The sequence below is a fragment of the Callorhinus ursinus genome, unplaced genomic scaffold (assembly GCF_003265705.2).
Source record: "Callorhinus ursinus isolate GAN/ISIS: 27379988/994484 unplaced genomic scaffold, GSC_fseal_2.0 scaffold21, whole genome shotgun sequence".
NCBI classification, from domain to species: domain Eukaryota; kingdom Metazoa; phylum Chordata; class Mammalia; order Carnivora; family Otariidae; genus Callorhinus; species Callorhinus ursinus.
The window spans coordinates 6,592,993-6,608,451 of NW_027397083.1; the positions used below are offsets into that span (position 1 = coordinate 6,592,993).

Genomic DNA, 15,459 nt, shown 5'->3' on the forward strand with positions numbered 1-15,459 from the left:
GAGCTGAGATGCCACCTCCTACAAGAAGCGTTCCCAGAAGACTCTCCCGGAGCACTGTCTGGTAGCCCTAACTCTCTCGGCGTGGGTAGTGAGGGTGGGCATCAGACAAATGCGGGGTCAACCCTGGCTCTGTCTACCCCCGTTACTTGACTTTTCTGAGCCTCAGTTCCCTCATCTGTAAAATGGGCTAATACTTCCTACTCCCCGAGGCTATAGTTCTCAGCAGCACCCCAAGGCCTGAGAGCCATCTCGGCTCTAGGGATACTGGACGGGAAGAGTGAGGGACAGAGCCAGAGAGGGCGGAGGGGTGAGACACAGTACAGGAAGAGTGGAGCACACACGGGTACAGGGGGGGACTCTCTCCTTCTCATGGGCCCTTGGGTGAAAGCACAGAAAAGAGGGGGCCAAGTGTGGAGGGCGGGAGCAGGTCTCTAAGTCCAAGAGCAGGGAAAAGGAGGTGTTCCTGGCTGGGACCCAGCTAAAGCAGCTCAGCCCAGGTGAGAAGAAAAGGGCAGGATTCTCTGGGGTCTCTCACTCTCTCTCCTTCAAGTCCTTCCCCCGCACCTGCCTCTTCCCTTCTGTCTATGTCCCTGTCTCTGCCAGTGGCTTCTTCTGAGCCTTGCCCTTGACCCTGTCGCCTCCTGTGTCCAAGACCAGCTCTCAAGTCTCCTCCTCTTGCATCCTGAGAGCATCTGGTATCTGGAATGTCCCAGGGCAACCTGGCCAGCACACGGGCCCCTGGCTCCAGCCTCGCCAGCTCCAGGGAGGAGTGGCCTGGCGAAATCGATTTCCACAGTTGGCTGTAGGCATCCAGGGCCTCTGAGACTGGGATGAAGGGCAGCACCTCCCATAGGGCAGGTAGAGCCCAAGCCCTAGGGTGGACCACCAGCCCAGACACCTGAAAGCTGGGGCACAGCCCATTAGGGCTCCATCCCCAGGGAGAGAGGGCCCCGGGCCTGTCAGGTCCTCTGGGATTGCCCAGGAGCAGGGCCTGGGCAGGCTCAGCCAGGGTGGCCTCGGGCCTCGGCGCCTCTGGAGGCATTCTGGCTTCAGAGGTACTTGGAGGGCAGCTGGAGGTAGACTGGTGGGCGGTGTTGTTGGGTGGGGAGTAAAAGAGAAGCAGCCGAGCACAGAGACCCAGAGGTAAGGAAAGAGAGACAGAGAATGACAGGGCCAGGGGACAGAGAGAGATCCCAGGTGAAGGGAGACTCCTGGGCATCCACGACTCCAACCCACAGGCCTCGGGCCCTCTCTGGTCTGCACAGGAAGCCCCCAGGGGAGACTAAGGCAAAACCCACCCAGGCATGCAGGCCCTGCTAACCCAGACTGGATACTACCCCGGGAGCCAGCCCAGCTCCGCCTCCCCCATGCTCACCCCTCACCTTCTTCTGTAGCCAAGAGCCCCCCTTCCCCCCGGCCCCCCTGAGAGACTGGCCCCCCCCCCCCCCGTTCTTACCCACACTGCCCTCCCCCCGTCAGCTGTCGACAATGGCCCATCCCCTCCCCAGCACATCCTCCTCAGCCTTGGCCTCCCCCAGATTCTGGGAGCACCAGGCAGAGCCGCGGGCGGAAAGTGCCCCCCCCCACCGCCGAGATCCCCCTTCTGAGCAGGCTGGGTCTGTATCACCCGAAGGGGCACGGGAGACACTCAAGAGACCCCTCTGATTGCTGAAGCCGGCAGAGGACTTGACCGCAGCCCAAATGAGCAGCCAGGTCCCAAACAGCCCCATGGGGTCCCCTAACTTGAGCCCTCGGGGCCCTGGGGAGGTGGAAGAAGAAAAGAACAGAGCCCAGCTTGCTCTACTCCCTAATCACTGCCCTTCCCTAAACCTTAGTTTCCCTATCTGTGCAATGGGGCAGGCCCTGTGCCAGCTCCTAGATCTCCTGGGGTGGGAATCTAGGACCCTTTACCCTGGAGACCTAGGGGTCTGCATTTCCACATCCTCTGAACCCACTTCCCACACCCAGGTGCTGGGGCATGCCTCTGCAAGGCAAAATTTAGTGAAGAACGTGAGCACGGCTGAGAGGCAGGGAATGGGGGGGGGGGTCGCAAGGTCGCAAGGTCATGAGTCCCAGCAGTGGGCCTTGGCAAGCCCCCTTCCCTCACTGGGATAACAACAGTTCGTTCCTACCTTACAGGGAGGTGGGAGATTTGAGGAATAAAAATGCTCTAGCACAATAAAGGGAAGCATGTGATTATTATCACCAGGAGAAGGTTCTGGGCCACAGGGAACTGGGAGGAGGGGTGCACAGACAGACAGACATGGAAAGGAAAGGTGCCTGGCACTACAGGAAAGAGCCTGTGTCCCCGGTGGGCCCCAGGGGCCAGGCATGGCATTCCAAGACTTCTCAGCATAGGACGTGTGGTGACACCACCTTGGTCTCAGACAGTTAGCTAGGGCCTCAGGTCTGGCCCCCCAGACATGCTGCTTCCCCCAGGCGACCCAGAACACCAGGACCAGAGCCAAGAGCTTAATGGCCTGGTGAGACTCCGGGTGGCCAGAGAGAGAGGGGGGAACTGTTTGCATTGCGGTAGGAAAAACAGATGTATAAGTCAACCACTGCGGGCTGGACCCAAGGCTCCTGGGAGGCAGCACTCAGGGCTTCAGGCCACCAGGATTCCTACCCCTACCCTACCAGGAAGCCTCTGGAAGGATCCCGAGAACACAGAAGGTAGAGGTATCCCCCTTCTACAGATAGGGAAACTGAGACTCAGGGAGGTACCGTGCCCAGGGTCACAACTTGGAACTAGCAGAGCCTGATTAAACACATTTGTTTGCAGCTGATTCCATCCCTCTGCCCAATCTGTCCCCTTTTATCAGCCTAGAACACCCCCAGGCTAGAGCAGATATAACGCAGGCCCTAGACCAAGGCCCAACCAGACACCTGCTCTCGGGTGTTAGGTGGGTGGAGGCGGAATGAAGCCTGGGCTGATTGCAAGGGAGGGGAGGGACAGGCATTTCCTGAGCTCCTCGAACCCACCAGACATCAGTGGTAGGTGTTTTGCACACTTTATCTCATGCAAGCCTCACAAGTGCTCAGCGAGGAGAGTGGCGTTCTTATTTTTAGGAGAGGGAAGCCAGAGGTCAGAGAAGATAGGGGCCTTGCTCGAGGTCACAAAGTGTGAAAGCCACAGGTCTGAGGCCAACCCTGAGGGGGGTCAGCCATCCCCAGCCCACACAGACCCAGCACCCTGAGCCCTGCCAGCCTGGCGGACCCCTGGGGGGCTCAGACCCACAGCAGCCACAGCCCCTGCTCTCACAGCCTTGGTGGGGGAATTAACTAACCCAGGTAACTAGATTACCAGCTGGACGGGACCCAAGACAGCTGAGTCAGCTTGGCCAGCGCACCATGGCTGGCCCCAGGGAAGACGGTAGCCGGAGCCGGGCCTCAAAGAATGAGGAAGACTCAGGTCAGGGGACAGGGGAGCAGGGGAGGGCATTCAGACGGAGCTGCGGGGCCCGGTTACCCCAGTCTGGGAGTCTGGAGAATTCTATACTGTGCAGGGGTACAGGAGGGCAGACACAATCCCCAGGGGAAGCCAGGGGCTGAGGTAGGAGGGGTAGCTGGGCCCGACCCCACCTCCCTGGGCATTTGGGGCCCACCACCACCAGGGGCCCCAAATGCCCAAGCAGGAGCCGGTAACAGGGACAGCCTGAACCATCTATCTTCCCTCCATAGGTTCCTGGCCCAGAGCAAGGATCCCAGTCGAGTCCTCTCATCGAGCTCCTTGCACCCAAAACCCACCAGCCCAACTAATGGCCCTGGGATCGCCAGTGCTGAGGCTGAGAATAGAGAGAACAGAGTTCTCCTTCCTTGCTAAGGAGGCAGCTTGGGGCGAAGGGCCAGGCTCAGGATGAGGAGCAAAGGCAACAGGGGGTCGAGTCCTGGCTCCAGCACCTCCTTAGCTGTAGGATCCTGGGCATGTCACCCACAGCCTGTCATTATCTGTAAAATGGGCTCAGAAATAATACCCTCGCTGCCTACTTCACAAGGTGTGAGGAGGCCTGTGGGAAAAAGTACGTGAGAAAATGTCCACGGCTAAAAGCTATAAAGCATAAGGTATCATTAGCAGAAATGAGAACTCCAGCACCCTGAGGAGGGGAGTGACTGCCCCAAGGTCACGCACCCAGGTGGCAGCAGAGTACCATTTGACCTGGGTCTCCTGGTGGCTAGGCCAGGGCCCTCCCACAGCAAGACTCTGAATCCCAGGGCAGCCGCGCCCCTCTGGCTGACCCTCTTTGAAAGGCTGCAGCCCCCCAATCCCAGCTCCTTTGGTCCAGGACCCGCTGCCACTCTAGACCAGGGAGTTTGGGAATGGAAACCTGGCTCTGTGCCCTTCAGCTGTGACTTGGGGCAAGTTGCTACAGCCCTGGGACCCTCCATGTCCTCGTCCGTAAAATGGGGGCAGCTGGGTGACTGAGGCCGTGACTGCCAAGTGCCCAGGGCAGGGCCTGGCACCTTAGATGCCCGGTAGATGAGGGCTCTCTCCTCTTCCCCTCGTTGTGCCTGCCAGGCGACAGCCAGGATTAGGCACACACTTCCACGGCTTGCCAGAGAAAGGCCCCAAACAATAACTGGGAACATAACTGGCCTGGAGAACACTAGATCTTAGAAGAAGGTCACGTTACTGAATGGCTAGTGGGCGGGGGGTGGGGGTGGGGGCGGGAATAAAAAGTAGAGCAAGACCCTGGCTCAGAGACAGTGTGGGGGAAGCTGCCTGCCCAGCCCCCTCACTTGAGGTCCCCTGGGGCCAGCACGGCGCTCAGGGAAGGCACCTCTGCCCCCGCACCAGACCCGCAAGACAGAAGCCCAGAGTGTGTGACAGAGTTCAGGGGGCGGGGGGGTGTTGAGGGGGAGCAGGGAGAGGTGATAAGGCCAGCGTTCCTGTACTGGTGCTCCCGATGCTTTCAGGGCCGCGTTGGACATATCAGGTTGCCTGTCAGAGCCTCAGTTTTCCTTTCTGTAAAATGGGGATGGTGATAAGCATCTTATCCTCTTGCACATAAATATATAACAGCACACACTGGAAAAGGTGATGAGGTGGAGGCAAGGGGAAGGTGAGTTTAGGCCTCACACGAGCCTTTACCAAATGGGACAGGGTTCCTACTGTGAACAGCACCGGGAGCTGAGATTGACCACCCAGCCTCCCCGACGCCATTCCACGACTCCATTGGCTCCCCAGTTGTAGTTCCCAGACCAGCAGCAACAGCATATCCTAGAAACCTGTAAGACATGCACATTCCCTGGCTGTACCCCAGACCAAGGGAATCAGAAACCTTAGGGGTATTATCTGTGCTTTAAACCCTCCAGGAGACTCTGCCCTATGTCAGAGTTTGAGAACCACTGCCCCCCTCCATGACCCACCTCCTACTCCAGACAAACCTCCTCCCACGGACTCATCTTCCCATTCCCCGGCTCCCAGAAGGCTGTTGAGAAGGAAGGAGTCACCATGGAGAAAGGTCATTAAAAAGTAAAGAGATCTCATAATTAGTTAATAACACCACAGGCTCCTGGAAGGGAGACAGGAGGGTCAAAAGTCAGAATCTAGTTGAAGAGAAAAAGCTCCCTATATCTGTCTGACTTTCTCCTTCTGTCTCACTCCCCACAACACACACACACATACCCCAAGCACCGGCCCCCTTCCTTCTACGCGCTTGCTACCTAGCACCTAGGGACACAGTGCCCTCTCTCTCTAGTGGGGCTGGGGCTAAGTTTGGGGGTACATTCTGGTGGGTATAGGGGAAAGGGTTCTTCCCTGAGAACTGGTCCTCAGACCATGAGTTTAAAAACCACCTGACTGGAAAGCCTCTTCCAGAAATTCATTCCATGGGGAGTATAAGAATGTGAGCACAAGATACATGTCTGGACAAGGCGGTCACTCTAGCAATGTGGAAGCTAATGAAAAATTCACAATGGCCTAAATGTGCAACAGCAGGAGAATGCCAAACTGGGTCATGGTGGATCCACAGAGTGTGATACTACGGGGCTGAGGAAGAATATTGAATCACATGGAACAATCCTCCCTCTACAACGTTAACCCAGAGTGGCAGTACAGGAAATGGTTCACATGGTATAATCCCAACCGTGTGTGTGCGTGCGTGCGTGTGTGTGTGTGCACATGTGTGTGTGTGTGCGCGTGTGAACACCAAACTGTTCACAGTACTTATTTCTGAGTGGTTCTTGCCTCCTTTACATCTATCCTAACCTCTAAATTTTTCCACAAAAGAATATTTCTTCAATAATTTTAAAGTTTGTGTGCATGTGTGTGTGCGCGCGCGTGCGCGCCCATTTGGTTCAGATGGATATGACGTTTTTAAATGGTTGAGATATCCTTCCTACATCAGAACCACTGGCCTGGGGTGCCCTCTGCTACAAGGGGGACTTGGTCTCCCCCAGGGAGTGTCCACATTCCATGTGGACATCATCCCAATGAGCCTGGTCAGGACCGTTAAGTGGAAGCTAAGGGAGGATGTGTTTGCTCAAATTCTATACCATATTTTTTTTTAAGAGTCAGATCTGTGCAGAGTTGAAAGATAGTGAGTTCTCCAAGCCTCCAGCGAAGGCTAGATGCTGTCCAGTAGCCTGGGTAGGTAGAGTGACTCAATGAACTACAGAGCTACTCACAAGACCATAATCCCATTAGTGTATACACAAGCCCCTAACTTCCAGTCTAAGACAAGAACACCCAGGTCAAAGCTGGGCTCAGACAGTCCCATCGAGGGCTAAGCCCCCTGAAGCCTAAGGCTGTCCTGACTCCCAGAGCTCCAAACAGCCCTGGAAATCTCCTTCACTCCACATCAGAGACCTCTGCCCCTGAGGAGAAGGACTCTGTCATTTCTCCACAGGAGTGGCAGGAGTAGCCTTCACCTATCATTCGCTGGCTTTTCCTGAGGGTGCATTCTGCTAAGCATTTCACCCATATCCATTACCTCATTTAATCTTCCCGCAGGCAAGCCAAGGGAGAGCTACCACTATCATTCCCCAGTTCACGGATAAAGAAACCAAGGTTCTGAACGGTTGAGAAAGTTGCCCAAAGATGAGCAGATGGTGGGAGGAAGAGCTGACCCATACCTAGGTCCCCCACTTGCAGCTTGCCCCCAAGGGGTTTCTGATATGAACGGTTTGAAAAGCATGCTATCTGGCCTCCTGGCAAAAGAGGAGCCTGCTGCTCAACCCTGCCAGGAGAGGGCGTGGGCAGAGAGAAAGGGGATCAGAGGGCCTTGCGGAGAGCCTCTAAAAGTTCAGGGCAAGTAGACCGAAACACCCTCCCTTGGTCCCTTGCCGCAGTTACTCCCCCGTGGTGTGGTCCTGAGAGGTCAGGGAGGTGGGTTGTCGATGTGACCTACAGTGACCCAAGGACCGGCCACCCACTCACTTACTCAGGACCTCCGACAAACCAGTCCTCCCGCACCCCCCACTGGGTGTTTATTTCCTCTACACACCAGGGCATCTCATGGGGTCCCGCTGCAACAACATTCTAATAAACCATCTCCTAAAACAGTGAGTGCGAAAGTGATTTTCCAACTGTAGTACAATTATTCATTGTTATCATTATTATTAGCAATGACAGATTAACATTTATTGAGTGCTTACGCATACCTGGCATCAAAGTGCCTTGTACTTATCCGAGGTACACATATTCCTCTCTCCACTTGTTTCCCTAAGGAGGGACCTCTACCAGGAGAACACCTCTGGTCTCGCTCCGCCCCTCCTGTACTTCCTGGACCCCAACAGAGACTTATGCGATTGGCTCGTCTCGAAGACGCACTGGGCATGCTCTGTGGGGCCCCGCCTCCCCCAGAGCCCGGCTGCCTGCATGCAGCCTTCCATCTGGGCTGTCCTCCGCTGCTGCCACCTGCTCCTGCAGGGAGGCTGGCCCCTGTCCAGCGCTGCCTGTGACCGGACAGGTAACTCTGCCAGTTTGAGGACGACGCTTAGAAAGCCCCGGATCTAAAGCCATGTTCTCCAGCCAGCCTTCTCGGTGCTGACGCTTCCAGTCGGAGCCCCATGTCTGTCATCTGTTTCCACTGGGTTCCGAATTCAGAAGAGGGGTTCTCTCTAAAACCTCAACATCAGAGTGACTCAATGAACTACAGAGCTAGCTCCTTTAACCCTCACAGCACGGCCCTGAATTAGATATTATTATTATCATCCCTATTGTACACATGAGGAAATTAAGCTCGCTGGTGTCAGGGACTGTTGAAAAGCTTTCTAAACAGGCAGCGCTCAGGGTGTATCCTCCGGGATGGAAGTTGGGATGACGCTCCCAACCATATCTGACTCTTGTGTCCCAGGCTCTGAGGCCAGTGGACATGGCCACTCCCTCCGTCTTTTGACAAAAGGCTTGGCAAATTGGTACTCACTTCAAACCAACACCCACGCCCTTTTGGGAAAAAAGTATGATTTATCAACAACAAAAACCAGAATGTGATCCCAAGGTCAAATAATACATTTCTGTTTAAATATGTACAGTAAGTTTCTCCATAGCTTTATTGTATAGGGGTATTCTTTCTTTCTTGAGCATAAGAATATGGAATCCCTGCAGAAGATTCAGAAAATTGGGAAAAGTAAAAAAAATAAAGGTCTGTAATCTGATCTGTATAATCCCGTTGCTGTGTACTGAAATGTACTTATTCATCTACTTTTCAAAGGCAGGATAATAGTTTATAGTTCTGCAGCCCAAGAAAGGCTGTAACTTGCCCAAGGTCACATGGCCAGTAAAAGACGGGCTGGGGTCTCCTGATCCCCACGCTCAGGCTATTCACCAAGCTTTCCTGCTCCCCCCACCACCACAAAGGTTTAAATCCTGCTTCCTATTAATAACAACAGCACTACCAAAACCAGCTGATATATATATGTATATATATATCATGTGCCAGGCACAGGCCATAAGTGCTTCATATATTTTAATTCACATCATTCTCAACAACCCTATGAGGTAAAGGTAAATACTACTATGATCTCCATTTTAGATGCTGAAACAGATGCTCAGAGGGGCTATGACACTTGCCCAAGGTCTCACCCAGCAGATAAGTAGCAGAAGCAGGAGCATCCTTAGGCAGTTTGGTTTGTGACATTGCTGATGGTTCCTTCCGAACTTGGGCCCACCCCAGCTGGACCCCAGGCAGGCTTCTGGAGCACTGACTGCTTCAAAAATAAGAAAATCAACCTAGAGGGTCACCTCCCTGGACAAAGTCACTCTGCAATTTCACAGCCGAGCCAGGATCTGAACCCAGACTTCCCAACACCCAGACTCCAGCGCTTTGTCCACTTTCCTACATTGGCTCTAGAAGCCTAAGTCCAGAAACAACAACTTCTATCCCCGGATCCCCCCTCAGCACAACAAAGTCAGGTACGAGGCCCAAAGAAGAGTCAGAAGACCCTACCGTGGGGGAAGAAGCCAGAGGGGACAGTGAGGGGCCTCCCAGAGTGACATGCCTGGTGGCCTGCAAAGAGACTGTCAGGCATGGGCCTCCCAGGGGGCACCTTCCCATTCCCCCAGCCCGTGCCCTCACAGGACAGTAGCACCTTCCACAAATAACTATGAACTGAGTCAGGGTTCACTAAGGGCCAAAGTGGCCCCTTCACCAGGCTGGAGCTAGAGGAAGTCAGGCTGTTCCCCTCTCAGGAGAGGAAAGGCCAGGCCTCACAAAGGAAGCTGAAGCCCTGACTGAAGCAGTCCCAGGCCAGCCAAACCAATCTCGCCTCCCTGGACCCAGGTTCCAGGAGCAGGATGGGCAGGCCTGAAGGGCAAGGCCCGGGCATCCAGACCCTGCTTCCCAGCTCCACCTTTGCCAAGGAGTCACCAAGGATCTGGCACCAGAGCTGGGTCCTGCTGGGCCACCCCGAGGAGAATCACTTACTTATTCATTCAACCATCATTTCCTGAGAGTCTGCCGTGTGCCAGGCCTTGTGCCAGGAGTCAAGGATACAGAGAGGGACAGGGCAGTCTCTGCCTGGGAGGGTTCACAGAGACACTCCATATGCCACAAAACAACAGGGCAAGAAGAGGAAAGTACTCAGTGTAGACAAGCACAGAGGAAGGGGGAGGAAAAGGAAGGGTTTGGAGAAAAGCTGCCATCCATGTTCAGACTTCCTTAACCCTCAGAAAGCTTGGGGTCACACTGGGGAGGCACATGCCCTGGGGAAGGCACTTTTCTGTTCTGGCCTCATGTCACCCTATGAGGTTGTTCCCATTACCCAATTTGTAGATTCAGAAACCGAGGCTCGGAAAGGGTCACAAGGCTAGGAAGGGGCAGAGGCAAGATTCCAGCTCCAGAGTCCAGCTTTCCGCCACCATGCTCTCCCGTCTCCCTGATCTGCAGACAGGCAGAAGGTAGGTAAGGTGGCTTCAGGTGGGGTAAGCAAGGGTGAGGAGGTGGGCCCATCACTGCCCGTGTGAGAGGAGTCGCCCAGTTCACCCAGTATGTGTGGGTGTGGGGGGGTGTGGGGGGGTGTGTGTGTGCACGCACGCACGCGCGCACACGTGCTTTACAAACAACAGATCCCAGGCCACAGAACTTCCTGAAAGCCAAGGAACGAAGAGGCCATTAGCACTGACAGAGAAGGGCAGCCCAGAGAGGAGAAGGAACTTATCTGAGGTCACACAGCCTGTAAACAAAGGAGTTGGAACTAATTCCAAGAACCAGAACACAGGGCCTCTTCTCTCCCCCTCAGCTGCTTCTCCATGTCAGCATTGAGTGAATCAGCTGCTGACAGGAAAAGCAACAAGTAGGGGGAACCCCAGGGGTGAGTCAGGAGCCAGCCAGCCCCCAGACACCAACTGGGCCTGTGACAGAGGCCCTGTGCCTGTGGTTGGCCTCCTCACAGGCACCATCAGGACGGGGCAAGGGGAGGAGGAAGGCAACACATGCTCACTGTGTTTACCTCTGGGCTTCCCTCCTGGCTCCTCCGATGAGGCTTAGAGGAGGGAAAGCCGGTGGGCAGGGCAGTTCCTGCTGAGATGAAACAGACCCCCCAGCCCTGGCCCCATCCTGTCCCACAGAGGGGCCCAGGCTCTTGCCTCCCTCCCACCTCTCACTGAGCCAACTCCTGACTGTTTGATGCTCTTGATTAAATCATAACCGCCCCCTCTGAGCTTCCCATGGGGTAGAAGAAGTGGTTATAACGGTTTGGAGTAAAGGGCAGGGCCAAGCCAAAACCAGGGGATGCCAGCTGGCCCCAGATGCTCCAAACCCAGAGGAATGCTCAGGGCCTGGGTCTGCTCAGCCTCGGGGCCAGACAGGGCTGTCGGGTCGTCAGGTGCAACGGGGTTGTGTCCCCAGGGTGGGGAGGAAGGAGCTTTCAGACAGTGGCTCAAAAGTCTGAAGCTTCGAGAGGGGACTGCCCCACACTGCAGAAACTTCAGAAGAGCCCACCAAAATCTACCCCCCCCACACATGTGGGAAATTTGTGTCCCCACTGGCTAACCTCTCACCCCAGCCCTCCCTGGGCTGTAGCCAGGAGGGGGAGTGCCGCAGGCTCACTCCCTCCCTCTCAAACCCACTGCTGACTGGTGCAAGCTCCCACCACTTGGCCAGATGACCCCCCTTCCTGGGCAAGCACAGGGCCTCCTGGGCGCCTCCCTCCCTATCACTCCATAGCATGCATCACCCTCCCCAGCACCTCTGAGCCCCTGCTAGGCACGAGGGTGGAGGCTGGGTGGGGGAATAGGAAGAAAACCAGGGCATACATGGGGATCCTTTCCCTTCTCCCTCCCCCCGCCCCATGGTGCCTCTTTCTTCACTCCCAGCAGCAGACACCCCCAAAGGCCCGCAGGCCCCTCCTCCCCCATCACCACAGCCATGGGATCTTTCTCCCTTGACCACTGGGTCCCTCACCCCAGCACATCTGGAGACTGCTTTCCTCAAGTGTCCCTCTGAATATGTCACTCCCTGGCTCAGAAACCTTCAGTGGTTCTCACTTTCTACAAATCAGATCCAAACATCTCACCTTGGCATTGAAGGCCCTCCATGAGTTGATCCAACCCACCATTTCCCCCTTCACATCCCTGCAGGATCCCCATTCTTTGGCCAGACTGATCAACCGGGCAGGTTCTTAAAAAGTCCCTGAACACTCTGACCTCCTGCTTTTGCCTAGGTATTTTCCTCTGCCCAAAACTTTCATTGTAGCTGAGGAAACCTTCCCAATGCTTAAGACCCACCCCAAATTCCACCTCCTCCGTGCAAATTCCCTGTAATACTTTTTTCATTTATCTCCTACCAGAGTCACTGGTATCCCTTCCCAGACGGTAAGCAACTGAGGATGGGGGCAGTGTGTCATCCTTCGTCATGCATCATGTGGGCTGGAGGGGTGCTGGGGGAGACTTCCAGTATTTGCTTACTGAGTACTGTTTGAAATGAACATCTTCTCCTCCCCCCCCACCCCCCATGGGCCCCACCTACTGACCCAAGTTGATCCAAGCCCAATCAGGACTTGGGAGCCCAGGCAGGAAGTCTTGCTCAAGTGTCACCAACTCCAGGAAGCCCCTCACCCTCTGCCCTGGTTTCTCCAGTGTCTCACTGCTTCTAAGCACCCTCCCCTTCCAGAGGCATACACACCGTTTCCTCCCTATAAGTGCAGCCTTCAGTCAGACTCTTCCCACGCTACTTTCTAGCTGGTTCCAAATTGTAGGGCTCATCTCCCCAGGACATTCAGGGAACCGGCATACAGCACCCCCAGTCTCCTTTGGGCCCCAGCCTTGGTTGAACAGGTTAACAAGTGCCCACACTGACTCTCACCTTCACCCCAAGCCAAGTGTTCAGTGGAATAGCCGGGTTCCAGACACCAGAGCAGTACAGACTCATGAAATCTCATCTGGCCCCAAGCCCTGGGTGTGCGTTATCTGCCCCAGCAGGGGCATGGTAGGGGTGGGGGGCCCTCACTGTCAGCAACCCAAAATGAAGGCAGAGCCCAGGTCTGGCTAGGTCACCTCTGTATCCCTGAGCTCCATCTAATATATAGTAGGTGCTCAGTAAACATTTTCGGGTTTATGTAACTGGACAACCACCAACTTCCAGCACTATTACAGAAAACGCAGCCACTCTTTGATCCAGATGACACACTCCCCAAACCTGAAATGGACAAAGTGATGCAGGTGGCAGGTGGCAATTTCTGGCCCTCACAAGGTCAGGAGGGGCTGCAACCAGCTTCCAGCCCTCTGAAAACAGGCTCATTCCCAGGCAGGAAGCCAGCCCATCACCTGCCCATCGGTGTCAGGGCAGCTGTTATATAGTGAGGGCTCACTGGGTGCCTGGCGCCTTGCTAACCACTGTATATGAATTATTCTGTTTAGTCCTCACTACTGCCCTTGGGTTCTGCCAGGACTCCCATTCTACAGATGAGGAAACTGAAGCTTGGAGGTGAGTGGAATCCTAATCGGTTCGGTCCCAGAACCTAAGATCTTGCCCACTGAACTAGGCTGCCCAGCGACTATGACCCTGGCACAGGGCACCCACCAGCACCAGGAACAGAAACCTCCAGCCCAGTGAACTAACCCTGAGCATGCAGCAAGAGCCCTGGGCTTGACTCTGAGCCCAAAGTTTGGCGGGGTTTTCCCTTCTCTTCCCCCATAAGAACTTGTCCCGGGCCAGCTCACCTGGAAATGCCCCAGGAAGGGGACAAAAGCCCCCGCTGAGGTTGTGGTCTGAAGTCTTACTGGGATCTCAGTGTCGGGGGCAAGGGAAGACTGACATTTCCCTGCTTTAGGCTGCTTCCTCAGGGCTTGTGGGCTTAAGCCCCATCCGAGGAACTGGGGTGAACTTTCAAGTACTTCGCTTAATGCTCCGGGAGAGTTCCCTTGGCTCAGTGCCACCGGGTAGGGAGAGCTGGGCAGCCCGCTGTGAACACCTGTGGCTGAACTGCAGCCCGCTCTCACCTGCCGGCCCTCACCTTCCGGGCTTTTCGTGAGAAAGGGCAACGGGAGCACGGAGTTCACCTGGTCCAACCTCCTCCGTTTATGGAACCCGAGAAGTCCAGAGCAGGGGGAGGGGGGCCGGGCCCGGGGCCACACGGCTGGTAGATGACGCAGCCAGAGAACTGGGGGTCAGGACTCGGGGACTTCGGCTCCTTTTCACCCACCAGCTGCTTCTGTCACTTGCTCCGAGAAAGCTGCCTAAGCGGGCTCTGGAAGTGGGGACGAAAACTAACTTTGCTACTCTTTGTCCGTTCGGCCTCCCCCCTGCCCCTCTCACCTGCTGGCTTTGCTTTCTGCTCGGCGCTGCAAGCCCGGCGTCGCCAGCTCGCGCCCGTCAGCGTCCGACTGCGCAGCCCTGGGCTCACTCACCCGGCAGTCCTCCCGGCGGCCGTCGGGGAAACGCAGCGGCTGGGCCAGGCCCCGCCCCCTTGAGGACACGCCCTGGGCACGCCCCCTGCCCTGCGGGAATGTTGCTGGCTCCCGGCCCGATCCGGCTCCGCCCACCAGGCCTCCCTAGGAGATGCCCGCCAGCCCCGCCCCCGTCCTGGGAAGGAGGGGGTGCCCCTTGCCCCGCCCCGCCCGCTGTGGCCTCCTTAATCCACCCCGCCAGCCCCGCCCCCTCGCCCCGCCTTCTCAGAGCTTTCCTCCGCGCCCCTCCTGCCACCCGACCCTGCGCGGCTGAAGTCCGCCTCCCTATCCTGGGCGGGCCCAAGCTTGAGCCCTGCTGGGGGGTGGGGGAAGCCCCACTAACTGCTCTGCCTAACGGCCCCGCCCCTTCTGGGTCTTCCTCGTCCGTCCCAGCCTCCCGCCAGACCCTCCCGCCACCCCGCCGGGGTCAAAGTTCTCCTCCCGGCCTAGGCTAGCCCCCTCGGGCGAACCCCCGCCCCAGGCTCGCCCTTCCCCGCCTCAGTGCCTCCCTAATCCCGTTCTGCCCTGCCAACCCCAACCCCGGGCGGGCCGGCCTCGGCCCCCAAGCTGGCATTCCAGGGCGGGTGTATCCGGGTGCGACCGGGGGACGGCGTGGGAGCGGTTTGCGTTCCAAGTCGGGGCCTTTATCAGCAGGCGGCCTGGGCCCAGGCACTGTTTGAAAATACAACCACCACTGACTGGACCCTCGCCAGGGCCCGGGCTCTCTGCCAAAGCCATGTTAACAGGACTGGCCCTTAAATTCGCACAGCTCTATGCGATGGTCCTCTCGTTGCGCCCATTTTACCGGTGAATGGCCTGAGGCTCAGAGAAGGGAAGTCGTGGCCTCAGTCTCACGCTGGAGGGGAGCAGGATCCGGCCCCAAGCCCTGAATCACAAGCTTGATGCTGCCCCAGCTTGCCTGGACTGGCTCCCGAAAAGTGGCCCAGGCCAGCCAGCTGTTGGGGCTGTGCTCAGCAGGCTGCCTGGGGTGAGGGAGGAGGCGTGGGCGGATGAGGCAGGTAGCAGGAGGGTCTGCTGGCCTGAGCCCCAGAAGCTGGTTTCCTCCCTTAAGAAGTGACTCAGAATTAAGATGGCCTGCAAAGATCTGCAGAAGGCTGTGGTGCCCAGACCTG

General features: G+C 56.5%; 1 protein-coding gene across 2 annotated transcripts in view; it reads right to left on the reverse strand.

Moving 5' to 3' along the window:
- CD82 (CD82 molecule) overlaps positions 1-14,354 on the reverse strand; it is a 49,448-nt gene extending 35,094 nt beyond the window's left edge. The window contains exon 1 of one of the 2 annotated variants that reach the window (XM_025878284.2): positions 14,196-14,354. The gene's annotated coding sequence lies outside the window, so the exon portion shown is untranslated. The remainder of the gene's footprint in view (positions 1-14,195) is intronic. The other variant, XM_025878285.2, reaches the window with a different exon arrangement.
- Positions 14,355-15,459: the final 1,105 nt, after the last annotated feature.